The sequence below is a fragment of the Cupressus sempervirens genome, chromosome 6 (genome assembly GCF_028749045.1).
Source record: "Cupressus sempervirens isolate cs-2001-9-10 chromosome 6, ASM2874904v1, whole genome shotgun sequence".
Lineage (NCBI taxonomy): Eukaryota > Viridiplantae > Streptophyta > Pinopsida > Cupressales > Cupressaceae > Cupressus > Cupressus sempervirens.
The window spans coordinates 450,521,855-450,547,032 of record NC_143123.1 but is presented as its reverse complement, the minus strand read 5'-3'; the positions used below and the strand labels follow the sequence as shown (position 1 = coordinate 450,547,032).

General features: G+C 37.3%; 1 protein-coding gene and 1 long non-coding RNA gene across 3 annotated transcripts in view; both read left to right on the top strand.

The window, feature by feature from the left end:
• LOC149553016 (uncharacterized) overlaps nucleotides 1-17,788 on the top strand; it is a 29,895-nt gene extending 12,107 nt beyond the window's left edge. Inside the window, exons 2-5 of one of the 2 annotated variants that reach the window (XM_089788534.1) lie at nucleotides 1,945-2,059; nucleotides 14,012-14,075; nucleotides 16,524-17,224; nucleotides 17,367-17,788. The gene's annotated coding sequence lies outside the window, so the exon portion shown is untranslated. The remainder of the gene's footprint in view (nucleotides 1-1,944; nucleotides 2,060-14,011; nucleotides 14,076-16,523; nucleotides 17,225-17,366) is intronic. The other variant, XM_089788536.1, reaches the window with a different exon arrangement.
• Nucleotides 17,789-18,061: 273 nt separating this feature from the next.
• LOC149553015 (uncharacterized) lies at nucleotides 18,062-23,489 on the top strand. The gene is made up of 2 exons (XR_016353009.1): nucleotides 18,062-18,934; nucleotides 22,161-23,489. It is a non-coding gene; the product is annotated as an uncharacterized LOC149553015 (long non-coding RNA).
• Nucleotides 23,490-25,178: the final 1,689 nt, after the last annotated feature.

The following is a 25,178-nucleotide window of genomic DNA, read 5'->3' as shown; positions in this document are numbered from 1 at the left end:
ATTATAGTCAATCTTTACAGAGGGCATTAACACCCATAAAAAACACTAGACCAAAAACATAGTAGTATTCGAATGCTATGGGGGACAAAAGTAAACAGACAAAACAGGACCCAGAAAAAACCTTCAAACGCTTAGTCCTTGAACCATTTTGTTGCATCCTCCTTTGTAAAGTTTGGGATTGCTTGGTCGTCCTCCACTGACCGTGACATGCCAATGCTCTCTGATCCTTGAGGGCGCTTCCGACCAGTTGCAATTGTGCTCGCCTCCGTTGCCAACAACACGTTGATCCAAGCTCTTTCCATTGAGGTCTCCCCTGAATTTCCCTGTTCTTCCCTATCCAATTGATGTCTAAGCAGTTCCCCAGGCATCCTCACACTCTTTCGAGGTGTCATCTTTATGAAACCCCTCCTCTCATTCTCCGTGACCCAGGTTGTCTCCTCCAAAAAAGTAACCACCTTCCTCCAACCTTCCACAACTTTTGGCAAATGCATCCCTTGTGGAGATGCAGAAGACCAAGATGACTAGAGGTTGCACTAAGGAATCTCCTCCCCCAACTAGCCCCCACGGTTCTTGCCTCATTTCCAAATCAACACCCAGTGTAGCTCTGTCGATTACATCATCAATCCTTAGAAGCCATTACTGGTCCATGCAAGCTGCCACAACCCGACGGACTTCTTCCTTTGTCTCACCAACTAACAAAGCCAAAGCCACAAAGGGAGACACTATGTCCAAAATGGACCTTCTCCTCTAGTAAGTGTCCACATACTTCGGCCTAAAAATCTCATGGATGCCACTCATAAATCCTTGGTCATCAAACAGAAAAATATTCTTTAGTCATCTCGTTGTGATCCTCCCTTCATATGCCTGTGTCTAATTATCTGATTCCAACCCGAAATTGGCCTCCATCTCTGGTTTCCCTATAAAGTTCCCTGCTGAAGACAATCCCACGCTTCTTAAAATCATGCCCTCAAAGGATCTGGAAGGCCACACTTCGAGAGTTGATGTTTAATAATAAGAAATCCTCTGTCATGCACGAGGGATTACTTCTTCATGAGTGTCCATCTTACCGGGAGCTCAAATTCATGATTGAGAGGTACATAGGGAATGGACTAGAATAAACACCCATACAAGCACTTCATTACCCTTATTCCAAATTGAGAAGTGCCTAAAGTTTTCAAAAATTTCATTCCAATTCCCAAAAGAAGCATCCGTTCCCAAGTTGTCCAACTCATCAGCCACCTTATTTGCCTCCCTATAGACATGGGATATCCTGAAGTCCTCAAACTCTGTCAACAGGCACTTTATTTGTTGTGCTTATCAAGATGCCAAGACTCCATCTTCCCTTTCTTGATTCCATTGATAACGATATCTGAATCTCCTTCCAGATGCACTTGACGGATACCCAGTTTAATTCCTAAAACAAAAGCCTCCTTGCTGCTTCACATTCTGCCACATTATTTGTCCCATCCCTTAAGCGTTTTGCCACAAATACTAAGGAATTTCCTTTTTGGTCTTGTGCTATACATCCACATCCAGATATACCTAGGTTTCCTTGAGCAACCCCATCAAAATTTATTTTGATCCATCCCTCCTCTAGTGGTTGCCAACTACACTTTTCTCTACTTCATTTAGGATCAACCCTAACAAGCCCATTAACTGGCTTGGCGGACCCGAAATCTTATTACAATGCAATTGAGGAACAAATAAAAGGTAAAAAATAAGTCATGTTTTGCATGCGAATGCTCTAAAGTTGGAGAAAGAACTTGATTAGAAGGGTTTGAAACCCTAGCTGCCATGGTGGAAGAGATTTCGACACTTGCTGCAATTTTTTAAATGCTTTCTCCTTATACCGTTGCTGTTAGGATGTTTCTTCTATGATCTTCTTGTTCATTTCAAAGACTATTGCCATTCTTTTTTACAATGGTTGGGTCTTTTTTTTGCTAGAAATATGATGCCGTTCTGGAGAGTTTATATGCCTATCTGCATTTCATTTCTTCTTTCTTGGCTGGAAACAAGAAGACATGGTCTCAACCTGAGCATTTTTCATCATTATATATAGGTATCGAAACTGTAACCTATTCCTTACATTGCAAATGTAGGCGTTGCTTTCACACTCAAGGGTTTTCTTTGATGATTTTGAATAAAATATATTTTTTAGCTTTCCATTTCATTTCAAAGATTCTCTTATACTTTTATTTTTGGGTTTTTAGCTATTCATGTAGCCATAACTACGAGAATAAATTTTGGGCTTTCTCTTATGAGCTCACGGGCCTGATTCCCAGTTTTCTTATATCATTTTTTTGCTTTTTCTGTTAATACTTATGGTATTGAGCTGTGACACAACTACTACTTCATATTCATAACAAAACTTCTATTTTATACACAGGTTTCAACAATGAGGATGTTTAGCTCTTTACCTTTTCTCTTGTTGTTTGTTGTTGATTTAGTGAGTGAGAATTTGTTAAAAATAATGCTGCATACAGAAAGCCATATCTCCCACAGTACAACGTGGGTTTGAACGAAATTTAATGGGTTTTTGCATTTTGATGCTGGCTAATTCCAGTCAAAATTTCAGGAAAACCCATATCATAGATTGGGAGAAAATGCAAAAAACACGACCAACTGTCCTATACATTGCTGAAACTAATTTTTCGTAGTATTATTTTATTTCTTCTTGTAGATCATAGGGTTGATCCACATCTAGATTTGACGTTACATTTGATCTTTTGCTGAATCTTTAGAACATATGTTCATATTGGCATTGTATCTATTGAAGACAAATTTGATAATTGCTCCATATAGCCACTTTTTGTTGATTGCAATGAGGCTGTAAAATGTGTTGCTATCTATAAAATGCATTTGAATCTTGATAAATATCTGTCATGTTTATTTGGCATCAAGCTGATACAACATGTGAGGCTGCTGGTACAACATGTGAAGTTGGAAAATTATTATAAAATTCATTGATAACTGTTATACACTTATGTAATACTTTTCCAGCATATGTATTTCCCTCATCTTTATATATTCTGATATTTGAATAACCTCATGTTGCTATCTAAAAGTTGAAACTCTCTTGTTGCAAGCCATTTATTGATTTCTCAATGCCACTTACTGCTGACCTTGATGCCCTTGTATGTTTAAACTGTTTGAAAGCACTGCAAAAATCATATGAATCAAGAAAAAATACCTTATATAGGAAAAATTGAAAAAATCATCACGATCCTCCAAATATCTGAAAATTGAAAGTGCATTTGTGGCCTCCTTAAACATACTAAACCCTTTTGTTGGTGTAAATAAGTATTCATTTATTACACTTTACTTAAGTTTACTTAGGTCAATGCATTATTTTATTATTTCTTAGGTGAGACACTTAGGAGTTTGCATAGTCTTATGTTGACAACACTGGATTAAGCAACTCTAATTTAGCACATGGTGTCTACAACACTGGAGTTTGCATAATTAACTGAGTTGTCATGTAGACAAGATAGTTATTCGCACGCCTAATTTAGCACATAGTGTCTACAACATAATTTTGCGTGCTAAACTTTTGTAGGCTTATCCTCTTATCATCGCACTTACTCCTGTGCTTAATGGAGGATAATCCACTTCTGGTGGACATGTGCTTGGTTGTAAGATTTATCAGTATGCTGATTCTTAGGCATTCTAGAAGCATTCCAGAGGCCTTTATATATAGACACTCCTAGTGTACTTTCACATTGAATTGAATATCATATCGTCATTCTGATCATACTCTTTTGGTCTATGTTGATGCGAGTTTTCTATCACTTACATAACATATTAGCAATTGAACATTTGATACGGAGTATCAAACATACAATTCCTCTCTTGAATTATTGCTCATGGAATATGAGAATAACTCCAATGTTCCTTACTCTTGTGGATACTCGCTTAGTTTTATCAATGTGATTTGCTGGTAATCACGTAGGCGGCCTTACGCTATTCATTCAATGATGACTTGGACTTTGGTGGGAAGAAGGTGATGGTGATGGGTTTGTGAAATGTGCGGAGGCAGATAATGTTGATGGTGGTGATGATGGAGGATGTGTCTGCCAATGATGATGTTGATGGGAATGCGATGGTTGTGGAAGGTGAATGGATGTGCTCTGATACTTAACTTACTCTTCTAACTTCCTTCTCTCTAAACTTCAACTACCCAGCTACTCACTATTCTACTCCTACTCCTATGAATGGAAGGTTAGCAAATGGACGGGGATCGAAGCTAATGAGAGCTGACCAGTGGCCTCACTTCCACAAGTGCAATGATTCAAAGGAATAATACACTAGTTTACCACACAAAGCTTCCCAACCAACTGCTAGGATGCTAGTGGTCTAGTATTGATCCCTGTCAAACATTTACCAATGCTACCATAAAACTATCCATCTACTTTACTCTCACTTAAAAAACTTGAAATGAAATTTGCTTCAACAACTTGAAAGGAAATCTAACTAAGTGGAAGTAGAAAACATGCAATAATACCCAATGTTCTTAATCAACATGCAAATCGCAACAATGAAAAAGAGAGCAATTTTGGTATTATTTTTGCAGCAATTTTTCCAACACTTTACAAATGAGAGCAAATGGCCTTATATAGGGACCAAAAATACAATGGACGGTGGAGATCAAAACAAGATCAATGATCCAGATTGGATCCTCAGAACCCTAATTAGAGTTGCCACCCCATTGGCCAATGAGAAGCTGCCACCTCATCAATGGACCAATGAAAAAAGTGCAAAAAGTGGCAATCAATGAGAAGGCACCAAATTGGTGGCCAATCAGAAATAGACACTTGTCCTATTTTAAAAGAAAGGGAAATTGCCACTTGGGCTTACATCAAATGATCTTCTAATATAAATCTTCCCTTTTCTTTCATTTTCTTAGCTAAGGCAATGAACTTAGCTAGCCTTTCGTTAACTTCTTCCATAGGAGGACAAGGTGTGTGTTTCGCCCTGAGTTCTGCTGACTTCGCCACGTTGCTCGCTGCTTGTAGTATCCTTTCGTGATCCTTCTCATATTCCTTCGCAAATCCAATAAAAGCACTGAGAGAGGAAATGTTGCCCAAATGATTCTTCCTGATGGCAACCTTTCCCAACTTGTCCATCCTCGATCCAAAATCTGTCTCATTGACATCCTCTTCTCTGATATCCTCAAAATCAAGGGCTGCTCTGTTGTCGCTTATCATGGTCGTAATGGAAGTGTCAATGCCTGAGTTGTGATGTGCAACTACCTTTTGTATATCCTTTTATTGTACCGCCATTGGTATCGGTTATTTGCCTCATTTTCAAGAAGGAGGGTGTTTTGGGCATCATATCCTCTTTGTCTTTCTTAGTGTTTGTCCGCTTGGGATTCTTACTTGTACTAACATCCTCCATGCTCGTCCCCCTATTATGGGATGGTAGAGTGGTGGACCAGAAGGCAAGTAGAACCAAGGGAGGCAATCCTTAGACTAGAACGAAAGAGAAAAATCCGCTTAAGGACCCCTTTCAACTCTAAATGATTTGAAATTACCTTTACCAATAGCCAAGGGGGATTGTCCTTCCTTTAATTTGTCCCTCATCCGTATCATGTCCATTGTATCGATATTGGTGTCGGTTATTCTCTTCATTTTCGAGAAGAAGGGTGTTTTGGGCATCATGTTCTCTCTGTCTTTCTTATTGTTTGTCCGCTTGGGATTCTTACTTGTACTAACATCCTCCATGCTCGTTGCCCTATTACGAGATGGTAGAGTGGTGGACCAAAAGGCAAGTAGAACCAAGGGAAGCAATCCTAAGACTAGAACGAAAGAAGGATGTCAGCTTAAGGACCCCTTGCAACTCTAGATGATGAAAATTCACCTTAACCAATAATCTTACAGCGACTTTTCGGAATTAGGACTTGACCTTAAGAACTTCAAATCCCTTGCAAATTAGAAATTTATCATGCAATTCACCTCCAAATAAAATTACCCAACCTAGGGAAAAAATTGCAGCTTCTTGCAAAAATCAGAATTTTATCTCCCACAAAATTCCGCTCCCACAAAATTCACCTTCCACAAATTTTGCCAAGCAAGAAGAGTGCAGATCTACTCTTGCAAAATCGCCAACACCTTGAGAAGGAGAAGTGAGAAGTGAGGAGGAAATGGGAGAGAGGCCTTCTCTTATACCCAACTTTCTTACTCTCTCCAAGCTAACTGACTTGGACCCTGGGAGAAAGAAAAATAAATAATTAATGCAAAATGATGGCCCACAATTAAATAGTTAGCTAAAATTAATTTTGCCATGATGAAAATTAACTTTTTAATTTGCCATTTTGACCAAAATTGCAAAAAGAAAATAAATAATGCCTTAGAGGTGTTAAATATTTCCATTTAATGAAGATTTAGTAGTTAATACGTTATTAAAATTGGATTTTGGCTAACCAAAAACCATTTTTCAATATTAAATTACTAATTTTATTAAAGACTAAAAAGTTTTCAAGGCAATTTTAATCCAATTAAAGCCAAATTTTGCAATTTTAATTCAAATCGATTTTGCTAAGCAATTTTAGCATTTTAACACAAATAAAATTATTTCTCTAGAGCCTAAAAATCGATTTTGCAATTTGACTTCACTATCACAAAAAATAATTTTCTTGACCAAAAAATAATTAAGATTTTTCAAAAAACCAAATTGAACAAAATTTTCATTTTTTGAAAATTATCCAAATTTATACAATTATATCCAAAATTTCAAAAGAAAATGTCTTAAGTACAAAATTCACAATTTTATCCTGCCGAGTTAGAATTAACTTTGAAATTTGTTCGGCCTAAGGATAGAATTGGTGGCTCTAGAAAATCAAGTTAAAAAAAATTGGGTGAAAATAAGCTAAGTCTCTCCCATTGGCTTGAAAGTGTCCAAGACTCAAAATTCTCGAAACATCAAAATTGTTGGACAATCCAAAAATTTGCCAAGGCGATAAAAAAAGAGGGGGTTCCCAAAATTTTGGGGCGATGGTGTGAAAACCTCACAATAGTCTATTGTTGTGCTTGTGCTTGAGTTCCTTGATCTTAGGTGATTTTTCCTTAAGACAAATTCTTACATGGTATCAGAGCTTGGGGAATTTCTTTTCACATAGTTGTTTGAGACCATTCTTGCTTCAACACCTTGACCCAAATGCAGAGAATCCGTAGTTATTTGGAGCGTCTAAAGCCAAAGCGAACCTCGCTATTGCGTCCGGAACGTCGATTCGGTGAAAATTGACTATAAATTCGCCTATGCTGCGCCAAAGTCGATTTTGAGGCAAATTTTTTTTGCAAACTGGCACTCGAAGGCCCGATTTGCAATTCCAGTATGATTGTCTATTAGATCTGCAATTTATTTTATTTTAGATCTATGTTTTTTCTTTGCAATTATTTTCAAAATTTTGTATTTTTCGGAATTTTTTTTAGCCCTACAGGGTCTACAGAGAAATTTTTTTTGCAGGCACTGGGTGGTGAAATCCCGGCCTTGTGCGGAATCTTCCATTTTTTTCCGGTGAGCATCACTAGATTTCCGGCAGCTGCATCAAATCTGGGCCGCCTCACATCATTTAACGACAACCGCATACCACTCATGACTTAAACACCAGTGAGCTTTAACCTTGTTTAACTACCGATGGACACAACTTTTAAACATTGTTTACAACCCCGCAACGTATGTGGGACAAAAGTCTCACCGGCAGCCCACAAAACCCCAATCGTTGGCGATAGATCAAAGATCCCTGCGGCTGATAAAATTAACTGTCGTGTTTCAATCAGCCGACATTCTCACTTTGCATCATTGTGCTGTTTACAATTGCCGGCGCCTTGTCATTTTCTCGCATACACGTGGCCACATTCGCAACGACTGTATATCCATGTGGTAGAACATGACTCCGCCCAGTACATGCCTACGTGGCTTTAGCTCACCATGACTCAGCTTTGACACATCAGCTTGCCATGTAGATGAGTGCCACGTCTGTAGTTGCAGATTGCCACGTAGGAAGGACACATCAGCCGGTGACTCAGCCCATAGACCAGCCACCTCAGCCTGCCAACGAGGATCTGTATAGGCTGTACATGTCCGTACCATGCTGATGTCATCTTGACGTCACTTGCCACGTTAGTGGGGATTTTTTTTGTTGACTTTAGTTGTTCACTGTCTTAAAATTGATGGCCGTCTGATCGTCATTTCCAGACAAATAGAATTGCTGTGATGGTCATTTGCCGTCAAATTTAACCTCATGTTGTTGATCAGACCCCTCTCCAGATTCATTTTTGATTTAACAGTCTGACTTTGGGAGGCCATATCTCAGTCATCCAGACTCCAAATTAGTTGATTTTTTTTTTGATTTTGGCTAGAATTTCCTAAAATTTTCAGTGGTGCAGTTCTTTTCTGGTTTTGGTGCACGAATTTGTCAGAAATTGCATCTTTTGGCGACTGTACCTATCCAATCCTGCATTTTGCAACTTCAACTGCTTCGTACGAGCTCATCTGGACTCGAAAACAAGTTTCATTTTTTTTAAAAATGTGTAATTTTTTGTCTACTTTCCAGATCTGCAATCAGATTATAGGTTTGTGTGGACAAAAATAGCACTTTCAGAAATAGGTCCTTTCTTTGCTTTTTATTGCTTCAAAATTGTTCTACATTGTAAAGTTCCAGATTTGTACTCTATAAGGAGGTTGTAAAAAGACAAAATCACAAGTCCACTAAGGCCAAAATTGGCGAGTAGCTATTGTAAACGCACTAAGTATAAAGTGCCAAAAGCATCTTTTTGAGGGGGGGGGGTTCTTGATTGAGTAAGCAGGGGGGTGTTTCTTGGTGTTGTGTTCCTCTTTTCCTGCTGTTTTCTTTCATTTCTTGTATCATGGAAAATTTTAAGTTTCCAAAATTAACACCACATAACTATGCTACATGGTCCATTAAAATGTGGTGTCAGTTAATGCATAATGAAGTCTCTCAATATGTAGATGGTACCCTTCCTAAACCAATAGGCGATCAAGTATCTAAAAGTGATATTAATGCTTGGGAATTGGCAGATAGGAAAGCCCTAGGTGATATTTTGTTGGGGTTTGAAGACAAAATCCTCTATCAGATTGAGAAATACAAGACATTGAAGGATGCTTGGGATGCCCTCAAGAACCTATATGGTAAAGTGTCTGAGGAGGATGTTTATAAAATTGAAGATGAGCTTGTCTCCCTCGATCCTAAGACATTTGATTCTATAAAGGATTTTATCATAAAGGTGAATGAATTAAGAACGAAGCTTGATGATAGTGGTAGTCCTATTAAAGATGACAGGTTAATCTATCTCATTCTAAATAAGCTGCCATTTGAGTACTCCACATTTGTTTCTTCTTACAACACCACAAAGACTACATTAGGGGCTGCCTATTAGAAAGTCACTTTTGATTGTTATGCTCAATTGTTGGATGATGGAGAAAAGAAGTTACAATCAATGGGGATTCTCCAGTCGTCCAATTCTAAGGCATTGGTGGCCAATAATGAGGGTTCTCAAAATTCAGCTGGTCAAACTTCAAATAAAGGAAAGGGAAAAAAAAAGAAGAGGAAAAATAACGCAAAAGAGGATACAGAAAAGACAACAGCACCATCAAATCAACAAGGCAAGTCTTCCTCGAATTTAAACAAGAGGGACACTAATAAGGAGAAGAAATTGGGTCATGATGAACATGAGTGTTATCATAAAAAGATTGATGAGTTAATGAACATCATAAAAGAACGCAATGTTCCACTGCCTAATGCTTATAAGGAGAAAGGATCTTCATCTTTAGATTCAAAGGACAAAGGGCAAGCACTTATGGCAAACTCAAGTTCTTCAGCGGAATGGATTCTTGACTTAGGTGCCTCATATCATATGGGTTCTTCAAAATGAGACTTTTCTTCATTGAAGCAGTCTAAGGTACCACACATCTTTGTCGGAGATAATACAAAAATGGAAGTTGAAGGGAAAGGACATGTGGAGATGGAAAATGGGGAATTCAAAGTTCTCTATGTTCCTAACCTAAGCTCTAATCTCCTCTCAATTTACCAAATCACTCACTACGGAGATGGCAATAAAGTTGAGTTCCTTCCAGATTCAGTAATGGTGTGCACTCTCAAAGATGATTCATTGGTTGCAATAGGTAAATTTAATCACAACACAAGGTTGTATTCTTGCTCCCACTTTGTGCCTAAGTCTCCTTCACATGCCTTGCTGACTCAATCTCATTCACAAACCAAATTATGGCATGAATGGTATGGACATCTTCCCTTTTGCTATCTACATCAACATTGCTCAAACAACATGTTCAAGGTCTACCTACAATCAACTTTTCTAAGGGTGAATGTTCAACATGTTCAGTGGATATGCATCTAGTGGAGAAGTTTGATAAAGGGAAGTCTTCAAGAGCACCAGTTGTTCTTCAGTTGGTTCACATAGTACTAGCAGGTCCTTTTGCAGTGATATTAGTCAGCTAGGGTTGCTATGTTCTCACTTTCATTGATGACTTTTCATGCTACACCTGGGTCTACTTTCTTGATCATAAGAATGAAGTGTTGGACAAGTTTCCAGCCTTCAAGAATCATGTTGAAAAGCAATCAAGGAAAGCCATCAAAGTTCTTCAGATGGACAATGAAAGCAGATATGTGAACACAAGACTTAAAGACTTTTGCAAACTGAGGGTATTGATCTTCATAATCCACTAGCATTCAGTCTGCACAAGACAAATGTTGCAGCACTGAGGTTACGAACTCTTAAGTCTATGGCAAGTTGCATGATACAAGCCAAGTCTCTAGATCCTATTCTTGAATTCGAAGCTATAAGCAGTGCCAATCACATACTTAATAGGTCTCCTTGTAATGCCTTAGATGGAAAGACTCCTTTTGAGGCATGGTGTGGCAGAAAACCAGTTGTGAAACACTTCATAGTCTTCAGTTGTCCAGCATGGGCAAACATATCTTCCAGGGGATGCAAGGCACTACCACTTAGGCCTTGTACTTTCATCAGATATGAAGACGGTGTTAAGGCATATAGACTTATGGATCCTCAGACTAATGAGATTTTTATAGAGAGGAATGTACACTTTGAGGAAAGTTCACCCAGCTTATCCTCTAATCCTCTTCACACTTCATACATTGTGGAAAATGATAGTGACACTAGCGATAGTGATTCAGCAGATTCAGATACGTGGGATCCTATTGACAGTTGCAGTCTGCGATCACATCATCAACACATTCCACATGCATATATAGCCACAATGATAGGTCCAGCACAACAGGGTACACCTAGTCTTCCAGCTCTAGCATCAGTGGATGACTTCTTGACAGATATTTCAGGTTTGTTCGTGGAGTCACACAACAGATTTGGGAGACATCATTGATGATATACATCTTCTCTTTGATGAAGAAGAATCTTCTTCAGTTGTCACGAGGGCTCACTCTAACCCTCCTGTCCATTCTCTACATGATCTGTCTTCACAGGTTGATATGATTGTGGATCCTTATGTACAACAGTTGTAGGAGGTCTCTTTATCATTTGAGGAGATAGTAGGTTCTTTGGGACAGGTTCTACATCCATCCTTGCTAGATCTGCATTCGTTCTTTTTAGCAATATTGAAAGGAGCAACAGTCAGTATCGACACAGTGACAGTTGAGCAGGTTTTAGAGGCATCATTGATCATCAGAATTCTTTCTACACATAGGGGAAGCATCTCATATGTACCTATGATATTGTTTCTTCCAAAGGGGAGGAACATTATTCAACAGTCCTGGATCAGCCTCTACATTGGAGTAGCTATCACTGATCTACATTCTTCATTTGGGGGGGAGGACTACCTTGTCTGTCTTCTTCTTCTCTCTCTCTTGTGGGGGGGACTTTTTCCTTATTTTGGATTGTGTTCTTCTCATACTTCTCTATTGTATATACTTGATGTATGTCGTAATGGGGGGGTCTTGATTACTCTGTCCATCCATGCATCTTGTTTTTTCATCTCACTTTTTGGGGGAGGGTTTTTCCCATGAGGTTTTCCCTCTTTCTCCGTTTGCAGAGAGATTTTATGCATTTCAGCATTGCATTGCATTATGTATATGGGTACCTAACATGGCCTAATAGCCAAGACCCATCTTGCATTTCATCCTAGCTTTCGTAAGCTTAAGTGCATTCCCATAAGTTGCACTCAGGGGGGGTGTTGGTGTAAATAAGTATTTACTTATTACACTTTATTTAAGTTTACTTAAGTCAATGCATTATTTTATTATTTCTTAGGTGAGACACTTATGAGTTTGTGTACTCTTATGAATTGTCATGTTGACAACACTGGAGTAAGCAATTTTAATTTAGCACATGGTGTCTACAACACCGGAGTTTGCATAATTAACTAAATTGTCATGTAGACAACACAGTTATTCGCACTCCTAATTTAGCACATGGTGTCTACAACATAATTTTGCGTGCTACACTTTTGTAGGCTTATTCTCTCATCATCGCACTTACTCCTGTGCTTAATGGAGGATAATCCACTTCTGGTGGACATGTGCTTGGTTGTAAGACTTATCAGTATGCTGATTCCTAGGCATTCTAGAGGCCTTTATATATAGGCACTCCTAGTGTACTTTCACATTGAATTGAATATCATATCGTCATTTTGATCATATTCTTTTGGTCTACTGTTGTGCTTGTGTTTGAGTTCCTTGATCTTGGGTGATTTTGCCCTGAGGCAAATTCTTACACCTTTTATGCTTGAAATTTGAAACACCTCTGTCTAAAATCTGTAATAACCTCTTTATGTCATTAAACCTTCAACCTTGGCTCCTCCTGTAACATTATGCTAAGACAATCTCTCTGTGTAGAAACTTATAATGCATATAAAATTGTTCTCGTAAAAGTGTTCCTGTAGCAATAAAACTTCCTGTAGCAATTTTAATTGAGAAACCGAAAGGTTTCATGACAAATTGTCATGTTCCTTCAGCTAGTCATCGATTATGTGCTCCATTAATGAGAAATCCATATGGGTATTCGAATTAATTGATAGAACTCCATATGTGAATGTGAAATCACATATGGGTATTCAAATTAATTGATATAATATTTACAGTGATATCATTCTAAGTTAGTGATAGATACTAAGAATTTGTGCCCATAATGCAATCATTACATCTCTCTCAACATACATTTCATACACTTTCTTACTCATCAAAATTCACATCGTGAATCACCAACCACCAACATCCAACTATTTCATCCTTAAATACTTTAATCATTCGGGCATTCTACTTGAACAACATTACTTGTTCATTACAACTTGGACAACCCCAATTATACTTGTTTGATAGAATGCCCGAACAAGTAAAGTATTGAAGGATGAAACAGTTGGATGTTGGTTGTTGGTGATTCACGATGTGAATTTTGATGAGTAAGAAAGTGTATGAAATGTATGTTGAGAGAGATGAAATGATTGCATTACGGGCATGACTTCTTAGTATCTATCACCAACTCAGAATGATATCACTGTAAATATTATATCAATTAATTCAAATACCCATATGTGATTTCTTATTCCATTATGATAAGTTCTTGTAGAACTATTCTTGTTGCAATATAAACTTCCTGTAGCAATTTTTATTGAGTCAAAAGGTTTCATAACAAATTGTCATGTCCCTTCAACAGCTACTCTTCTACATCTCCATTAATTCAGCTAGAAGGTCCCATACCTATATTGTACGTATGCTCCCTCTACAACCTCCTTAATCTTTGCCTCTACATGACTGTAGTTGGAAAGTTTCACATTTGAATGTATGTGTGTCCTTCAACAACCTACTTGGTCTTCATACTTGAATCTGCACATGAAGCAAACAACATTAGCATAAAACCAATTTTCTTTCTGTTTTCTTCCTTTATGCATATGGTTGATGTATGCTACTTTTGTTCAACTAGAATAGATAATATTGATTGATATGTCTTTGTTTCATGAGCTCAGTCATTTCATGTGACTGACATCATTCTTCTTTTCTATATAGGTTGCAGCAAGGATGCCAGAACTTGGGTACTTCATCAAATTCAACATGGTTGCCTCCCTACCAGGCAATGATGGAACCATTGATCTCTTTCAATGTTTTCTATTCTTTACTAAATGATCAATATTCATTGCTCATTTGCAGATTTTGTACTTTCTTCAGAATGCATTCAAAAGAATCTAAAGTTGAAATAGAACTTGTTTGTTTTTAAATTATTACTACGGCTTGTGTGGAACAAACAATATGTACTTTCCTTTAATGAAATACAGGTACCTTTTGTACATGTATTCTTTACTGATTTTTCTGCAAACTTTAGACCTTTTGAATACTTTGAAGTTAACAATGTACAAAACCATTTAATAACTCAACTCATCATGCAACCGTGATTCCATAACCTGTTATGCTTAAGCAGCAATGATGTATGAATTCAATTTGAAGCTATTTTCACATAGGCAATAAAATTAAGCAAACTTCTAGAAAATTTTGCATATGTAGTGAAAATAGTTAACAAGAATATCAAACTTGTGGCTTTAAAACGGTCAATAATTTATTTAGATTTTGGCAATTTTATGTTTTAAAAACCTCCGGTTGTCTGCCACATCTTTCTACATTTCAAATTTTTAAAATCTGAGCCCTGCATGAAAAGTTGTGCAGAATTAAAGTTGGAATGTCAACTTTCAAAAAATAGATTTTTGTAATCTTATCTTTCAAAAAGTTAAGAGTTTGGGTCTTAACTTTCAAAAGTCAAGAGTTAAGATCTTAACCTCTTAAAAGTTAAGAGTTGTAATCTTACTCTTCCGATTTTGTGGTCAAAGTCTTACCTTTTGGTCAAAATCTTAAATTTTGAAAAGTTAAGAGCTAAGATCTTAGCTTTTGAATAGTTAAGAGCTAAGATCTTAACTTTTTTTCAAAATTTGTTCACAATCTTAACTTTTGAAGATTTCAAGATCAAAACCTAAATCAAAACACTGACTTCGTAATAACTACCTATTGGATGATTTTCTGAGCAGGATAAGCATGCAAAGCTAAATGTTTTAGTACCTTCAGAACATGTAAGCCATGGTGAAAGTAGTGTTTAATACGCTGCTTGTTTCATACAATGAACATGTCAAAAGAAAGCTGAGATGTTGACAAGCGACACTCTGTTGCCATATGCTCTTGTAGGTGTGAAGCCAAATCTTTTCCAGCTAGGAAACTGCGCCTCATTAATTTCATTAAAAATCTCAATTAAAATCAATATGGCAAGTCACTGATGTGGGATATAGTCATACAGAAGGTTTCATCAAACCTGGCTTCATGCAAGAAGTTACGTGCTGAACAAAGTAACAGTAACAAGTCATTTAATTATTTTTTTGCAACTGATATTGGTTATGAACTGATGATTGCAATATCCATGAAAATTTACATTTTACTGCTGTTTGATATATGCAGTGTGCAAGTATTTTCAGTCATTTGCAAGACTTTCCAAATATCTTCTTGTGCAGGCTCATGTCAATCCATATGCGAATGAGAAATCACATATGGGTATTCGAATTAATTGATATAATATTTACATTGATATCATTCTAAGTTGGTGATAGATACTAAGAATTCGTGCCCATAGTGCAATCATTACATCTCTCTCAACATACATTTCATACGCTTTCTTACTCATCAAAATTCACATCATGAATCACCAACCACCAACATCCAGCTGTTTCATCCTTCAATACTTTACTCGTTCAGGTATTCTTTCAAACAAGTATCATTCATCATTGGTAACACAATGCCTTCATAAAATACCCGTGCCTTTGAGCTTTGTTTCTATTTGCATATTGGAAAAGAGAAAAATTAACTAAAAATATTAAGTGTGCTGCCTTTGGTTTGACAAAGTCATAAAATGGTATTCCTTTCATACGACACATTGCCAGGATGCACGATGCTTGCATGGACATTCATGGTGATGCTACGGTTTATGGTAATGTTTACAAACAGTGGTCTTCTACTCTTCTGCACAAAAACGCTGCCTTATTACCATCTACTCTCTCTCTCAAGTCATCATGATTGGCTTCTCCTTAGAAGTTATTGATTGTGAGGGCCAAGTGAAGGATGCACAATTTATTGCTGACATTCTTATACAGTGCATTAATGATTTAGGTCCTCAAAATGTTGTCCAAGTTGTAATGAACTATACAAAGAACTGTAGAGTAGCTGGTATGTTAGTTACGATATGATTCCCACATATATTTGGACACCTTGCATCGTACATTCATTCAACCTCATGCTACATAAGTTGGTTACTAAAATAGCTTGGGTTAAAGACGTGTATGATGAAGCTCAAGAGATCCAAATGTTTATAACAAACCACCACTTCTTGCAAGATATTTTTAGATCATTCTTGCAGCTACAGCTATTGTAAGGTAACTCAAATTCCAAACACTCAAATTCTATGTTTTACTTTAGTGATCTATTTCAGCAAAATTATATATACATATTCTTCCTTGTTCTTAATTAATTAATTTTTATTTTGAGAGAGGTTGCTGAGACTAGATTTGCATTGAATATAAATTTTTTTGAGACAACTTGTGAATGTTCAAGAGGCACTTTCTGGTATGGTCATCAGCCAATGGACCATATCGATGCAGTCCAGTACTGAGAGGGCAACAAATGTCAAACAAAGGATTTTGGATGACACTTGGTGGGATTGTGCGGAAAACCTTTTTAGTTTCAAAGAGCCCATCCTAGATATGATACATTTTACTGACATGTATAAGCCAGGCTTGTGGGAGGTTTATGACAGAACATACTCAATGATTGAGAATATCTGAATATGAGATCCGTCATAAATGCAAAAGAGTAAGACCCTGAAGAAACCTTCTTCAGAGAGGTGCAATCAGTTTGTGTTGAGCGATGGAAAATGACCACCCCACTCCATCTTCTTGCCTTCTCAGTGATTCCAAATACTATAGTGAAGAGATTCTTGCTATGCCAACAAGGGTGCCAGCATATCATGATGCAGAAGTAGGTGAAGGGTTTAAGAAAGTTGTTACTAAACTCTTCCCTGATATTGAAATGGAACATGTAGTTACAAGTTAGTTTGCTGATTTTGCATCATCCATTGTTCATAGTCCTGCTGCTCTTTGTCATAAGTATAGGAAGGATACTCGCTCTTGGTGGTACCTCAATGGCCACAAATCACTGCACCTCCAAATTCTTGCAATCAAAGTTTTATCACAAGTAAGTTTATGAATTTTTATTCTTCTCAAAATCGGGTTGTCATTTTGAAATTAGTAATTACTGTTTGTCATTTGATTGACTTCAATTTTAGAGACTCCAATAAGATCTGCCTTTGATTCACCGGTTGCTACTTCATCTTCAGTTGAACAAAATTGGAGCACATATTCCTTCATCCATTCAGGGAAGTGCAATCAGTTGGCATCAAGAAAAGCTGACGATTTAGTGTATGTGCATTCCAACTTGCACCTTCTTACTCACAAAAATGACGAGTACAAGGAAGGGGCAACTAAGTTGTGGGATGTAGAACGGGCGTGTACTTACTTGAATCTTTCTATTGCTGTACGATCTTTAACAATGGAGGAATCAAGTAGGCAGCATACTTTTAGTGCAAGTACTAGTGGGGTTCAATCATCTAACGTCCATGTTGATGACAATCTTGATATTGATGATGACCCATATGGTTCTGATTAGTGAACCGATTCTGAACAATGTTTATATATCACAAGACTAGTTCGATCTTTTTCATATCGAAAACTGAAATTAAACTAGTATGTTATGTTTCAAGTCTGAAATTTGTAATGCGTTTGTTTAGCATATGTATTGGTATGTGAATTCTAAACATGTTTTTTAGCAGCACACACACACACAGATGTGGACAAACTCAAAATGTACCCAATCCCCTAAAATATACCTACATCTGCATTTGCATCCACATCGGTAACTTAGCTTACTGCGGGTCCCTTTGTGCTTCTGGTCCTCTTTGTTCAATCTTGTCTCCTCCCCTTTTCTTCTTCTTGTTCATGTAATCATTCAGAGACAAATGCTGTTTAATCTCATTAGGAAGAGTATTGTACTCACCAAAGGCATGTCTCAGCTCGTCAACCAATAGAAGTGGAGTCTGTTGCAGAACTTGCATCTCATTTTCTGCCAACACACATAGGTTACAGGAGCCTAGGTACATATCTTGACACTGGCATAGTGGTGTGTCTCTCAGTGTTATGTGAAGAGCTTGATTCCCCACTATGCACAATATTACCTCATGAATTGTTTCAAACTATCAATGACATGTTCTGGTTGAATTTGGCAAGCATTTGTCACATCATGTCCAACATAGCATCAAACTTCCTTTCAACCCTTGCATTAGGATTGCATGAACCAACCCTCCTTTGTTTCTATCTGCCCTGTTACTAGGTGGGGTAGACAAATTTTCTGAATACGATAATTGTTACGATCCAAACATCCTTGCACCATTTGAACAACTGTGAATGGATCTGTTATAATCCATTCAATTAATCATCGTTTAATTTGTTTCTTGTTAGGTTATAATGATGAATAAAAGGTGATTGCTTTGCTCAGCCCAATAGGCTGGTGGGGAGAAACTGAGATCCGATACCGTTGTAATGTATACTTTCATTTTTTTTGTGAAAATAGTTTGACAAACAATGTAAACTTGCCAATATAATATGAGTATTCTTGCTGATTAGTCTGATCAGATATTTTATTCATTCAAGATCATATTATCTTGAATACTATAATTGTTACGATCCAAACATCCTTGCACCATTTGAACAACTGTGAATGGATCTGTTATAATCCATTCAATTAATCATCGTTTAATTTGTTTCTTGTTAGGTTATAATGATGAGTAAAAGGTGATTGCTTTGCTCAACCCAATAGGCTGGCGGGGAGAAACTGAGATCCGATACCATTGTAATGTATACTTTCATTTTTTTTGTGAAAATAGTTTGACAAACAATGTAAACTTGCCAATATAATATGAGTATTCTTGCTGATTAGTCTGATCAGATATTTTATTCATTCAAGATCATATTATGTAGTTTTGGAAGTGGCATCGAAATATCCCAAACTTGCTATAACAACATATGGTGAAAGTACATATGCATAACAGTCAATAATCAAAGATAATACCTCAAGTTTGCTGCCAGAAAGAACATCACAGGTCTGTTGCAGGTCTCAGATTAGGAATAACCATAATCAGAAACTGTTTATGGCTTCTTTTGATAGTAGCGAGGCCTCCCAAAGGCAGTGTCAGAACCAAATAACACCTTTAAATATGGTAAAAGACTCTCCCAGATGCTCAGATCAGGAAAAATAGCAATTTACAGAAAGGCTCAGTCCAACATCTGAAAACAACTCAGAAGTTCTGTAGCAGCATTTTGTTGAAAAGAACAGTCAATATTTAATCAGAAATAACCTGTGAATGGACATGGCCAAGATCTGAGGCAGCTCTCTGACCATGAAAAAAAATCCTTCAACACAACACTCCTTGCTCATTACACACTTCTCAATGATGGATAATTGATCAGGCAAACCTGCAAAGTAAATCTGGGATTACAACAGGGTCGACTAAGAGAACAAATAATAACTCTTTTTTTGGTATTCCTGAACTATATGCTGCTGCTCATGCTTTTATCAACCCAAATGACTCAGGAAGAATGATCTGCAACCATGTTTCATCGGCTCAGAGGACTAAATCAGATCCCAGGTGCACTTAAGGTGCTTATCTGATCTGCGAGTGGGGCAATCTTCCTGGAAAAATCAATCTCAACATCAAGCTCAACAAAAATGCCTGGAAATCAGTCACTGAGTAGTGATAAATTGATTCATCCAATACCTAGAAACAATTAACAAAACCCCTGCTGTTGATCAATCAAAATGAGAGTTGACTTGCCGGCTGGAGGTGTATGCCCAGATACAAAATCTCTATCAAACCTTGCAAAATTCACTGAAATCTAAGAAATCAACAAGACACAAACAAAACCCAAAAAACTGAATCAGAATATATAAATATTCGTGTTTGAAATTACAAATCACCCAAGCTCGTGTTAACCAAGTTTATTTCTTGAGTGAAAATACTGAACCAGTTAGGGGTGATCTTTCACTGTCGAATCTAGGAAGTAGAGGAATTTTTGTTCGCGGCAATTCCAGGAAAACTTCAAAGCCTATTACAATGTCTTTGTGTGTGCAAATTCTACATGAAAAGTTGGAGCCAAAACTCCAACATATTGAGTTTGGAGAATAAAGTAAAGGGCAATTCAAAATTTCGAATATTTCATTTCCCTTGAAAAAGTTCCATAAATCCTCTTTAAAAACATCTTTTGTACCCCAAAACCAGGTGTTCCAACTTGGGGACATAAGTTTATGAAATCTTTATCACTTAAATATGAAGACGTCATTTTAATATCCGAGTGTAAACATAAAAAAGAATTATGAACACCCTACTAGAAAAATGCGAAGGCACTGAATAAGAAACCAATTTGCACTGAAGTAGAATTAAATGAAGCAAATGCTAGGCACCAATAAAAACAGCACTGATGTAGAAACCCAATGAAACTGAAAATTTGAGCTCTTCAGAGCACCATTGGGGTGAAGCAGGGCTGCCCTCTCTCCCCTACTCTTTTCTCTGGGACTTTCGCTCCTTGATGACAACTGCTACTTACACCAGGTTTTGATCTCCATTTTAGTGTTTGCACCATTGGGGTCAAGCAGGGCTGCCCTCTCTCCCCTACTCTTTTCTTTGGGACTTCTCGCTCCTTGATGACAACTGCTACTTGCACTAGGTTTTGATCTCCATTTTAGTGTTTGTTGATGACGTGGTCATTTTGGCTTCTTCTTTGGAGGGCCTCCAATGACTTCTTGTGAGACGGCTTCTTCTTCAACTGCTTGAACACGTTGCTTCTTTGCTTCTTGTTTCAAGTCGAGGAGGTCGAGATTACTTCCTCCTATAATAACTTGGGGGTTAGTTCTTTGGACTGTGTTTCAATTTGAGAATTGCCATGCAACCCCAACTTAATAAGGGCCTCAATTCCCTAGCTATGCTTGAGAGGTGTTGTTTCAGACACCACTTCCAGGATAGCATGACCAAGATATGCCCCTCTTAAACTCCTTCACTAGTAGAATTGGCCTCATTTTTTGACGAAAATTGTTTGAATTTTCTACTCATGTTGGTCGAATGATCTACAAATTATTTTGACGTTATTTTTCTCGTCGAAACTTCAACCAATACTAGTTAACGTTGGAATTTTGACACAATTTGGTCAAAAATGGCAATCCCTTGTTTGCAAGAAGGTTCGTCAAACTTTCGACCAACCTTAGTCGAACTTTTGACCACGATGACATTGTTGTGAGGTTTTCACACCATCGCCCCAAAATTTTGGGGACCCCCCTTTTTTTTGATCGCCTTGGCAATTTTTTTGGATTGTCCAACCATTTTGATTTTTTGAGATTTTTGAGCCTCGGACACTTTCAGGCCAATGGGAGAGACTTAGCTTATTTTCACCCGATTTTTTTAACTTGATTTTCTAGAGCCACCAAGTCTATCCTTAGGCCGAACAAATTTCAAAGTTAATTCCAACTTGGTAGGATAAAATTGTGAATTTTGTACCTAGACATTTTCTTTTGAAAATTTGGATATAATTGTATAAATTTGGATAATTTTCAAAAAATAATTTTTTTGGTTAAGTTTGGTCTTTAAGAAAATCTTAATCATTTTTTGGTGAAGAAGATTAATTTTTGCGATGGTGAAGTCAAATTGCAAAATCGATTTTTAGGCTCTAGAGAAATAATTTTATTTGTTTTAAAATGCTAAAATTGATTGGGATTTAAATTGCAAAATTTGGCTTTAAATGGATTAAATTACCTTGAAAACCCTTTTAGCCTTTAATGAAATTAGTAATTTAATATTGAAAAGTAGCTTTTGGCTAGCCAAAATCTAATTTTAATGACGTATTAATTACTAAATCTTCATTAAATGGAAATATTTAACATCTCTAAGGCATTATTTATTTTCTTTTTGCAATTTTGGTCCAAATGACAATTTAAAAAGTTAATTTTCATCATGGAAAAATTAATTTTAGCTAAGTATTTAATTGTGGGTCATAATTTTGCATTAATTATTTGTTTTTTTTTCTCCCAGGGTCCAAGTCGGCTAGCTTGGAGAGAGTAAGAAAGTTGGGTATAAGAGGAGGCCTCTCTCTCATTTCTTTTTCACTTCTCACTTCTCCTTCTCAAGGTGTTGGTGATTTTGCAAGAGCAGATTTGCAATCTTTTTGCTTGGCGAATTTTGTGGAAGGCGAATTTTGTGGGAGCCGAAATTTGTGGGGTCAAAATTTGTGGGGGGCAAATTTTGTGGGAGCCGAAATTTGTGGGAGATAAAATTTTGATTTTTGTAAGAGGCTGCAATTTTTGCCCCAGGTTGGGTAATTTTATTTGGAGGTGAATTGCATGATAAATTTATAATTTGCAAGGGATTTGAAGTTCTTAAAGTCAAGTCCTAATTCTGAAAAGTCGTTGTAAGATTATTGGTTAAGGTGAATTTTCATCATCTAGAGTTGCAAGGGGTCCTTAAGCTGACATCCTTCTTTTGTTCTAGTTTTAGGATTGCTTCCTTTGGTTCTACTTGCCTTCCGGTCCACCACTGTACCATCTCGTAATAGGGCGACGAGCATGGAGGATGTTAGTGCAAGTAAGAATCCCAAGCGGACAAGACTAAGAAAGACAAAGAGGATATGATGCCCAAAATGCCCTTCTTCTCAAAAATGAAGAGAATAACCGACACCAATATCGGTACAATGGACATGATACGGATGAAGGACAGACTAAAGGAAGGACAATCCCCCTTGGCAAAGAGGATGTCAACGAGACAGATTTTGGATCAAAGTTGGATGAGTTAGGAAAGTTTGCTATCAAAAAAAAGCATTTGGGCACCCTTTCCTCTCTCAGTGCTTTTATTGGATTTGCGAAGGAATATGAGAAGGATCACGAAAATATATTACAAGTAGCAAGTAGCATGGCGAAGTTAGCAGAACTCAGGGCGGAGCACACACCTTGTCCTCCTATGGAAGAAGTTAATGAAAGGCTAGCTAAGTTCATTGCCTTAGCTAAGAAAATGAAAGAAATGAGAAGATTTATACTAGATCATTTGATGTAAGCCCAAGTGGCAATTTTCCTTTCTTCTAGAATAGGATAGGTGTCTATTTTTGATTGGCCACCATTTTGGTGCCTTCTCATTGGTTGCGACTTTTTGCACTTTTTTCATTGATCCATTGATGAGGTGGTAGCTTCTCATTGGTTGATGGGGTGGCAACTCTAATTAAGGTTTTGAGGATGGAATCCGGATCTTTGATCTTGTTTTGATCTCTACCGTTCGTTGTATTTTTGGCCCCTATATAAGGCCATTTGCTCTCATTTGTAAAGGGTTGGAGGAATTGTTGCGAAGATAATACCAAAATTGCTCTCTTTTTCATTGTTGCGATTTGCATGTTGATTAAGAACATTGGGTATTATTGCATGTTTTCTACTTCCACTTAGATTTCCTTTCAAGTTGTTGAAGCAAATTTCATTTCAAGTTGTTTAAGTGAGAGTAAAGTAGATGGATAGTTGTATGGTAGCATTGGTAAATGTTTGATAGGGATCAATACTAGACCACTAGCATCCTAGCGGCTGGTTGGGAAGCTTGGTGTGGTAAACTAGTTTATTATTCCTTTGAATCATTGTAGCTGTGGAAGTGAGGCTGCTGGTCAGCTCTCATTAGGTTCGATCCACGTTCATTTGCTAACCTTCTATTCATAGGAGTAGGAGTAGAATAGTGAGTAGCTGGGTAGTCGAAGTTTAGAGAGAAGGAAGTTAGAGGAGTGAGTTAAGTATCAGAGCACATCCATTCACCTTCCACAACCATTGCTTTCCCATCAACATCATCACTGGCAGACACATCGTCCATCACCACCACCATCAACATTATCTGCCTCCAAACATTTCACAAACCGAATCACCATCACCTTCATTCCACCAAAGTCCAAGTCATCCTCGAAAGAATAGCTTAAGGCCACCTACGTGATTACCAGTAAATCACATCGATAAAACTGAGCAAGTATCCACAAGAGTAAGGAACATTAGAGTTATTCTCATATCCCATGAGCAATAACTTTTCAAGAGAGGAATTGTATGTTTGATACTTCGTATCAAATGTTCAATTGCTAATATGTTATGTAAGTGATACAAAACTTGCATCAACATTATCTAGCGCTAGAAGGAGGGCTGCATGATTTTCATTTTTAGATCAACTTGGACATTCGGAGCAGAGATTGAGGAATGAGCTTTCAAGGTTAGATTTGAGATGAGGGATCTCTTTTAAAATCAAAAAATCTAAAAATTCAGAAAATTCACAAAAAAATAAAAATAAAAATAGAGAATAGTTTCTTAATGGATAGGCAAGGGGACGTGCATCCCATTTGGTTTGATTTGAACAAAAGGTTATCTCCATTGAATTTGTCTCAACTTAAAGCACCAAGAAAATGTAGGATACATGGTACTACGGATCATGGGGAGATGGATTGTTTGGTGTTTCTCTTAAGAGTGGACATGTCGTTAAGAGGAAAATTTTCTTTTTCACAAATACATGAGCCTGCAGTCTTTGTCAATTCAGAGGAAGATTTTCTTATTTTCAAAGAAGATATCAATAGGGAACCAAAAAACATATGTGGAAAATGTTATTGGTGCATTGCACATAGTCTCATATATTTAGACTCTATTTGCCCATCTTGCCAAGACACTATTGATTTGGTCAAGTTTCAATTGGGTTGGTATGAGGAAATATCAGTAGGGGGTGGTAAGAATTTCTTTCAGCTTTCAAGTTGGACACCAAAGAATGAAGAAGATAAGATTTATCAAGAGGATATGGTTGATTCTGATATTCAAGATAACCAAGTGCATGAACCTTCCCACATTATATCCCGAGGTGGAGAGGTTGACAAGATAATCGAGGGAACAATTGAACTTATCCAAGAGAGAGAGGAGACAGTAAGAAAAGGAAAGGATTCCACCGAGATCCTAATTGAGTCAGATCTAGATGCTTCATCCGATGAGGGTGAAGGCATGTTTGAGAGCTTCAAGAACTTTGTGACTAGAACTGTACAACAAGGGATGGAGTCGGGTA